Source organism: Dendrobates tinctorius, unplaced genomic scaffold (genome assembly GCF_039654945.1).
Source record: "Dendrobates tinctorius isolate UK_male_01 unplaced genomic scaffold, ASM3965494v1 ptg000014l, whole genome shotgun sequence".
NCBI lineage: Eukaryota > Metazoa > Chordata > Amphibia > Anura > Dendrobatidae > Dendrobates > Dendrobates tinctorius.
In genome coordinates, this window is record NW_027361682.1 from 25,841,233 (window position 1) to 25,850,496 (window position 9,264).

Here is a 9,264-nt window from a genome sequence, read left to right on the forward strand (position 1 = left end):
GCATATGTTTTGAATTAAGTAAATTCCTAAACATTCAACAGAACTCTGATTTATCAAATCGATTAATTCATCTCTAATTTGGATCTTTAGAGGGCCATGGGTGCCAAATTATGAATCCATGCAAGACAAATTATTATTTTTATTTTTCCTTTCAACATACAAACAGATTTTCCTTCTCTGAGTAGCAGATTGGGGTGTACACAAGGTATAAATTACCAAAGGATAATCTGTTCCATAAACGGGGACACAATTTTTAGGTAAAACACATTGAGTGTAGAGATATTAGTATACAAAATAGATAAGCTCATCGATTCGATAAAAATAAAATTGATGTATTTTTAAAAAAATGTCGGACCGCGAGTTTGCACAATTTGTGGATTGATTCCCACCACCATTTTTCAAAAAGCAGAAGATTGCCTGAGCCAGAAAAGGTGTACATTACCTTAGCTGTTGCCACATTGGCTTCCCCATAATGCCTTGCAGCAATCAAAACACATGATATAGCACAGCTAGTGTTGAGCATTCCGATACTGCAAATATCGGGTATCGGCCGATATTCGCTGTATCAGAATTCCGATACCGAGTACCAATATTTTTACAATATCAAATACCGGAATCGGAAGTTCCCATAATACAATGAGCCAGTTGTGTTAGCCATGTTAACTAATGGCATGGCTGTGATTGGCTGCTGAAATGATGTCATCATGATGCGTGGTCTGTGAGGGCCTGCCGGGGGTCTGTGCGGGCTGCTGGGGGTCTGTGCGGGCCTGCCGGGGGACTGTACGGGCCTGCCGGGGGTCTGTGTGGGCTGCCGGGGGTCTGTGCGGGCCTGCCGGGGGTTGTGTGTGTGTGCAGGCATCGTCCGATGGGACTACAAGTCCCATCGGGCTATGGCTGCTACAATGACAGTGATTGACACATTAGCCAATGATGGGACAGTAGTACAGTAGTCCCATCGTCCGGCTAATGTGTTGAATGTAAAAAAAAAACCAAAAACATACATACTACATACATACTACATAAATACTACATACATACTACATATATACAACATTCATACAACATACATACATACTACATACATACTACATTCATACAACATACATACATACTACATATATACTACATTCATACAACATACATACATACATACTACATACATACTACATATATATTACATTCATACAACATACATACATACTTCATATATACTACATTCATACAACATACATACTACATATATACTACATTCATACAACATACATACATACTACATATATACTACATTCATACAACATACATACTACATACTACATACATACTTCATATATACTACATTCATACAACATACTACATATATACTACATTCATACAACATACATACATACATAGTACATACTACATACATCCCAGTGCCTTCTGGGATAAGTGAAGAGTCTCCGCGAGCTCAACAATCACTGGGTTTTGGCCGTTGCAGCTGAAAAGAGGAAATCGGAAAACCAGGGGAAGAGTCTTGAGGAGATCATTTGCATATTCCCAGTGCCTTCTGGGATAAGTGAAGAGTCTCCGCGAGCTCAACAATCACTGGGTTTTGGCCGTTGCAGCTGAAAAGAGGAAATCGGAAAACCAGGGGAAGAGTCTTGAGGAGATCATTTGCATATTCCCAGTGCCTTCTGGGATAAGTGAAGAGTCTCCGCGAGCTCAACAATCACTGGGTTTTGGCCGTTGCAGCTGAAAAGAGGAAATCGGAAAACCAGGGGAAGAGTCTTGAGGAGATCATTTGCATATTCCCAGTGCCTTCTGGGATAAGTGAAGAGTCTCCGCGAGCTCAACAATCACTGGGTTTTGGCCGTTGCAGCTGAAAAGAGGAAATCGGAAAAATTTGGGCTCATCTTTCATCGTTTTTAAGAAATCTCAAGATGGAAGAGGCCAGGAGCCATTTGGTGAGCTGCATTTCTTGCTACATGTTCACAGACTTACCAGTGGAAAAGCCAAACTTCACATGCCACAAATGCAAGCTTGTGTCCCTGTTGGAGGAAAAGTTGCAAAATCTCGAAGAGAGGTTAGCTACGTTGAAGATCATTAAGGAAGGTGAAGAGTTCTTGGACAGAGCAGAATTATCTCTTCATGTTACAGAAAGAGAAGAAATTCGAAGTGCACCTGAAGAAACAGAGGAATGGAGACATGTGACCCAGAGAAGCAGGAGGATCAGGAGGCAGTCAGCACCCATACTGCTCAGAAACCAGTACCAGGCTCTCACGCAGGAAAACAATGAAGAAATACATCAGGATAAGACTTTGCCAACAAGCAGCAACCTTGTACGCCTTCAGAGTCCTCCTGGATGGAGAAAGAAAAATGTTGTGAAGAAGAAACGGAGAGTGGTGGTCATGGGGGATTCCCTGTTGAGAGGAACTGAGGCCGCTATCTGCAGACCGGATATAACTTCAAGAGAAATGTGTTGTCTTCCAGGTGCAAAAATTAAAGATGTGTCTGACAGGATATCAGGGCTCTTCAGACCTACAGATGACTACCCATTCCTGCTACTACATGTGGGGACAAATGACACTGCAAGAAACGACCTGGAAACCATCTGCAGAGACTTTGAAGACTTAGGCAAGAAAGTGAAAGAACTGGGAGCGCAGGTGGTCTTCTCTTCCATCCTCCCAGTGGATGGCCATGGAACAAGGAGGTGGAATAAGATTCTGCAGGTGAACAACTGGCTACGTCGATGGTGCCGTCAGCAGCGATTTGGATTTCTGGATCACGGAGTGAACTACTTATACGATGGACTAGTTGCTAGAGATGGGGTGCACCTTACGAAGACTGGTAAGCATGTATTTGGAAGTCGCCTTGCTACACTTGTAAGGAGAGCTTTAAACTAGAACAACATGGGAAGGGAAGCAAAAGACCAGAAAAAGCCATACACCTGACAAATGCTATTGAGAACTCTGCTATTAGAAGTGGAAAGGAAGAACAAAGACGAAAGAATCTAATTAATAAAAATATTGGAGAAAGAGAAACCAATCACAAACTGAAATGTTTCTATACTAATGCACAAAGCATGGGCAACAAACAAGGAGAATTGGAACTACTAACACAGGAAAAGAAATATGATGTCATTGGAATCACTGAAACTTGGTGGGACAATACACATGATTGGAATACAAGACTAGAAGGATACAACTTATTTGCAAGAAACAGACTTGATAAACGAGGAGGGGGTGTCGCATTGTATGTTAGAAACGCGTATATCTGCACAGAGATTGAAGCTTCAGAGACTGGGAGTTCTGTGGAAACTGTTTGGGTAAGAATACAAGGACAGAACAATGGAAAGGACACCATTGTAGGCATTTACTACAGGCCGCCTGTGCAAGCTGAAGATATGGATGAACTCTTTATGCATCAAATGGCCAAGTTCTCCAAAAAATATGACATAGTTGTCATGGGAGATTTCAACTATCCAGACATTTGTTGGGAATCTCTCTCAGGCAAAACTAACAGGTCAAGGAAATTCTTATCCTCTCTTGCTGACAACTTTATCTTCCAAAAGGTAAGGGAGAAAACAAGGGGAACTGCTACCTTGGATCTAATCCTTATAAACAGGGAGGAAATGGTTGAGGAGGTAAAAGTGGCTGGGACCCTAGGAGGTAGCGACCATGCTATTTTAGAATTTTGGATAACGAGGCGGAAGACCTGTGAAGACTCAGACGTCAAGGTTAGATTTCAGAAAGGCAGATTTCAAGGGATTCAGAAAGAGAATTGGAGGGATCCAATGGCTGGATATCCTTAAAGACAAAAATGTCCAGGAAGGATGGGAAATCTTGAAAAATGAAATTCTCAAAGCACAGTTGTTAACAATTCCGAAAAGAGGGAAGAATAGGAAGCAGTTAAGGAAACCAGGATGGATGAACACAGAACTTAAGCACATGCTAAAAAGGAAGAAAAAAATGTTTATAAAATGGAAAGAGGGAGGCATATCTAAAGAAGAATATAATGCTGTCTGCAGAACCTGCAGGGCACAAATCAGATTACTAAAGCTGAAAATGAATTGAGGCTTGCAAGAGATGTCAAAAGCAATAATAAAGGATTTTGGGGATATGTCAAAAGTAAAAGAAAAGTCAAAGATGCTATAGGATTTTTACAGGATGAAAATGATGAAATGGTAAGACAGGATGTTGAGAAGGCTGAACTTTTAAATTCCTATTTTGCATCTGTTTTCTCTCAGAAAGGAAATGTAACATCAACTGTTATTCACTGTCCTATTAAGGGAATAGAAGAATCCAGGATATCTATAAACAGAAAGATAGTGAGGAAACACTTAGCTAGCCTAAATGAATTCAAGTCTCCAGGTCCAGATGAATTACACCCCAGACTACTGAAGGAGATAGCAGAAGAAATTTTTGAACCCCTCTCTATAATCTTTGAAAATTCTTGGAGAACAGGAGAAGTGCCAGAAGACTGGAGAAGAGCAAATGTTGTTCCTATCTTCAAAAAGGGGAAGAAGGTGGACCCAGGTAACTATAGGCCGGTGAGTCTGACTTCTATACCAGGAAAGATCTTTGAACAAATTATTAAACAACATGTATGTCAATACCTGGATAAGAATGAAGTGATTAAACAGAGTCAGCATGGGTTTGTAACTAATAAGTCATGTCAGACTAACTTAATTTCCTTCTATGACGGTATCACTGATTGGGTGGATCAAGGAAATGCTGTAGATATAGTATATCTTGACTTCAGCAAAGCATTTGACAAAGTCTCTCATACAATCCTTATTGAAAAAATGATTAAGTATGGAATGGACAAGGCAACTGTTAGGTGGATTCATAACTGGCTTAGTGATCGGACCCAAAGAGTGGTCGTAAATGGCTGCACATCCAGTTGGAAGAATGTCTCAAGTGGGGTACCACAGGGCTCTGTCCTGGGCCCTGTATTGTTCAACATCTTTATCAACGATTTAGATGAAGGAATTGAGGGTAAACTGATTAAATTTGCTGATGACACAAAGCTAGGAGGGATAGCTAATACTAGAGAAGAGAGAGAGAGGATTCAAAAAGATTTAAATAAACTGGAGAAGTGGGCAGCAACTAACAGAATGGTTTTTAACAGGGAGAAATGCAAAGTACTACATCTGGGCAATAAAAATGGAAAAAGCATATATAGAATGGGAGGAATAGGGCTAAGTGACAGCACATGTGAAAAAGACTTGGGTATACTAATAGATCACAGACTGAATATGAGTCAACAGTGTGATGCAGCAGCAAAAAAGGCAAATGCAATTCTAGGATGTATTAACAGAAGCATACAGTCTAGATCACGTGAAGTCATTATTTCCCTCTACTCCTCTTTGGTCAGACCTCATCTGGAATATTGTGTCCAGTTTTGGGCACCACATTTTAAAAAAGACATCAACAAACTGGAGCAAGTTCAGAAAAGAGCGACCAGAATGGTGACCGGTCTGCAAACCCTGTCTTATGAGGAAAGGTTGCTGGATTTGGGAATGTTTAGTTTGCAAAAGAGAAGACTGAGAGGAGACTTAATAGCTGTCTTCAAATATCTAAAGGGCTGTCACATTGTAGAAGGATCAACTTTATTCTCATTTGCACAAGGAAAGACTAGAAGCAATGGGATGAAACTGAATGGGAGGAGACACAGATTAGATATTAGAAAAAACTTTTTGACAGTTAGAGTGATCAATGAGTGGAACAGGCTGCCACGAGAAGTGGTGAGTTCTCCTTCAATGGAAGTCTTCAAACAGAGGCTGGACAGACATCTGACTGGGATGATTTAGCGAATCCTGCTTTGAGCAGGGGGTTGGACCAGATGGCCCAGGAGGTCCCTTCCAACTCTACGATTCTATGATTCTATGATTCTACATGCTACATACATACAACATACATAAAACATGCTACAGACATACAATGAATAGTGATTGACACATTAGCCAATGATGGGACAGTAGTAGTCCCATCAGACGATGCCTGCACACACACACAACCCCCGGCAGCCCGCACAGACCCACGGCAGGCCCGCACAGACCCCCGGCAGCCCGCACAGTCCCCCGGCAGGCCCGCACAGACCCCCGGCAGGCCCGCACAGACCCCCGGCAGGCCGCACAGACCCCCGGCAGGCCCGCACAGACCCCCGGCAGGCCCGCACAGACCCCCAAGAGGCCCGTACAGACCCCGCCCGCACACACAGACATGCACAGTGTCCACCCACGCACCGCCCACACTCTTCCCCCTCCCGAACTGGATGTGCAAGGAAAGAAAGGGTTTATTTTCATTCCGATATTTGTGCCCCATTGACTTGCATGGGTTTCCAGTATCGGAATCGGCGATACCCGATACTTTTTGGGTATCGGTCCGATCCAATCCGATCCGATATTTCCCGATATCGGAAGGTATCGCTCAACACTAAGCACAGCTAATCAGGAGGGAGTATCATATCATGTACAAAAGCAGAGGCAGGGAATGCAGCTACCATTTTTTGGTGAATCTGGATAGTGAGAGGACGTCGCAGCTCACAATTTAGCCATAGAGCTTCAAAAGTCATCCATACAGTCTTAGGACACTCGTGTTTTCAGGGCAAATGCAGACTTTGCAGTACTTGAGGTTTTCGGAGAGTAAATACGCTGCAAATCAAATTTTGGTGAAAAATTAACTGAAGCTGATGATTTTGAATTTCCCATGTATAATATTACTCCTATTTCTGCCTTTTAATGTGAAAAAGTGAAGATAAAATTGCAAGTAACTGTGCGGTGGTGAAATGTTAAACACCTGAAAAAAAGTTGCTCTAAACTCTTGCCAAGCAACCATCAGTGGAGAAAAACAAGCTAAAAATAAGTGTCAGTGCCACAAATTAATCCGACACTGGTTCATCATGAATCACGTACCACAGGATGTTATACAGCGGATAGTGCCTTACTTTTCCCTGCCTCAGCTCCAGCAGATAATAAGTGGTTAACGGTCACCTGCCTGTAAAACCAAGACGGGTTTCTGAATCACGATGTGTCATAGCTGGCAGCGTCATGGCTCCTAGTCCAATATTGTTCCAGGTCTGCTGCAGCTTTCTATGGAGAGATGTAGTTGGAACATCAGCATTTGATTTATGTGTCCGGTTTACGTCTCCCACATCTGCACTTGCCAACCTATTTATTATGGGTTGGCCACTTGTGGTTCCTAATGATGAGGCTGAACAGAGAATCAGGGCAATCATGAAACTTCAGCTAGAAGATCCCTGATATGATGTGAGTGAGACTCCTGGTCCTGCTATGTATCTGTAATATAGGTACAGATACATAGAGGTATTTCTAGTGTTTAGTTTGCTGAGGAACTTTCGACCAGTTTTTGGACCTAAGTTCTCCAACCAACTAAACACCAGAAATTTCTATTTCACTTTAAATAATGATGACATGTTTTGTATAGGTTTTAGAAGTAATTTAATTTACAAACAACATGCAGAAAAGTTTTTATTTACAAGTCCCACCCCCGCTTACTGGTTTCGCCCCTATAAAACATTCCATCGCATTGCTAATAATTCCAGATTGTCTTCTTAGGCAGACAAGGCCCCCATAAACTGCTCAAGCAAGACAGTGCTAGCTAAATATGGTGACCCCTATAAGAGTGCCACAGAGAGAGTGCCGGACAACAGGTGTACCCAGTAATAACACCAGGCACATATGAGGACTCTCATAAGTGTGGCAGTCAGAGAGTGTTGCTATAAAAAAAATTGCAGTGCACCAGACAGCAGTGTCAAAAAAGTACACCAAATAGCAGTGTCAGCTACATATGGGTCCTACATAATGTCAGCCAGAAAGTGTTGCTATAAAAAAATTCCTGCCTAGGAATGTCTCCATAAACTATGTGAACCCGATAGGACCCTATTATTAGGGTAGGGTCACAACACCGTTTTCTTTCCAACCGAGGATAGCAATCAGATTATTCGGACCTATAGACTTGCATTGCCAATTTTGATCCGACCCCTCAAAATCAAAATCCAATATGTCTGATTTTTCCTGCAGATCTCATCATGGTCCAAGGAAAAAATCAGACATATGCACAGCTTCATAGAATATCATAAATATGTGTGCTATCCCTCAAACATAGAATAACCCCCGTACAAGAAAATTAGAAAATTGGTCAAGTGCATGAGCCCTTAGCCAGAGAATGGTCTATTAATATTACCATCAAGGACCACACCTATTATCAATGCCACCTCCGCTACCTTCCGGGAAGTAACATGAGATCTACAAGCATCTGTTTCCATATCTTTTGATCTCCTGGTGCTGATCTATATGAGTATAGATCATCAGAGGAGAAGTGTTCTTTTCTACAAAGTGGTCAATATCCGCAACACAGATTTTGCATGTGCTGCCGAGGATCCTGAAGAAAAGACTATTTTTCAAGAGATTCTTGCACAAAATCAGGAGAGTTCATAAATATTCTAAAATATATTATATTAGCACCCCTAGGGAGGAACAATACATTTGCAGAAACTCAGAAAAATCATATTGATTGTACATTTAATATTTCATAATGAAGGGCGCTAGCACATCTGACCCAACCTTACCTGATTCAGCATCGCATTACTCCACACCAGATGTGGAAAAAAAAGTCTCTGAACATGATTCTTTGTCATTCCAAAATAAAAACTAAACTTTTTCCAAAAAAATTCCAATAATTTTTTAGCTTATTTTAGAACCATCGCTTGGTGAAATTCTTGTTAGAATACATTACTTTTTTGTAATGCTTTCCCAGTTTGGGAGTAAGAAGTTGACCATGCTTTGGAATGATCAAATATGTCTTGTGGCCCAAGTGGTCCTTCCAAAAGAAAAAACATTTTTCCGATGATTTCCTCCTAAAAGAATAGCAAACTTTTTCAAAATTCCAGTAATTTTTTAGCGCATTTTATGAACCTTGGCTTGGTGAAATCCATAAGGGACCATTGGGATAAGATATTGACCCTCCTTCAGAACGATGTGGCAGCTTATCCGGATTCCCACAGAGTGAGAAGAAGAAGCCAGAGACTTGAGATCTTATATAGTGCATTGTGCCTTGTCTTAGTGCCCCTATTTCATAAGACAACATTATATAGAGCAAGACCTGGGAGAAGATGTGTGCTATTAACAAGTGGCCAAGGATATCTTTTCTTAAGCTCCATTCATAAGAGCAAGACGCTCGGAAACAACATGACAATTGTTCTCTACCGTCTCACCTCTCTGTAGGCCACTGATCATACCAGCTTTTCTTTTTTCCTAAACCA

The 9,264-nt window shown here is 41.5% G+C and overlaps 1 long non-coding RNA gene across 2 annotated transcripts in view; it reads right to left on the reverse strand.

Moving 5' to 3' along the window:
- Nucleotides 1–9,028, reverse strand: part of LOC141072855 (uncharacterized) — a 164,405-nt gene extending 155,377 nt beyond the window's left edge. For both annotated transcript variants that reach the window (XR_012226881.1, XR_012226880.1), the window contains exon 1: nt 8,572–9,028. This is a non-coding gene — a long non-coding RNA (uncharacterized lncRNA). The remainder of the gene's footprint in view (nt 1–8,571) is intronic.
- Nucleotides 9,029–9,264: the final 236 nt, after the last annotated feature.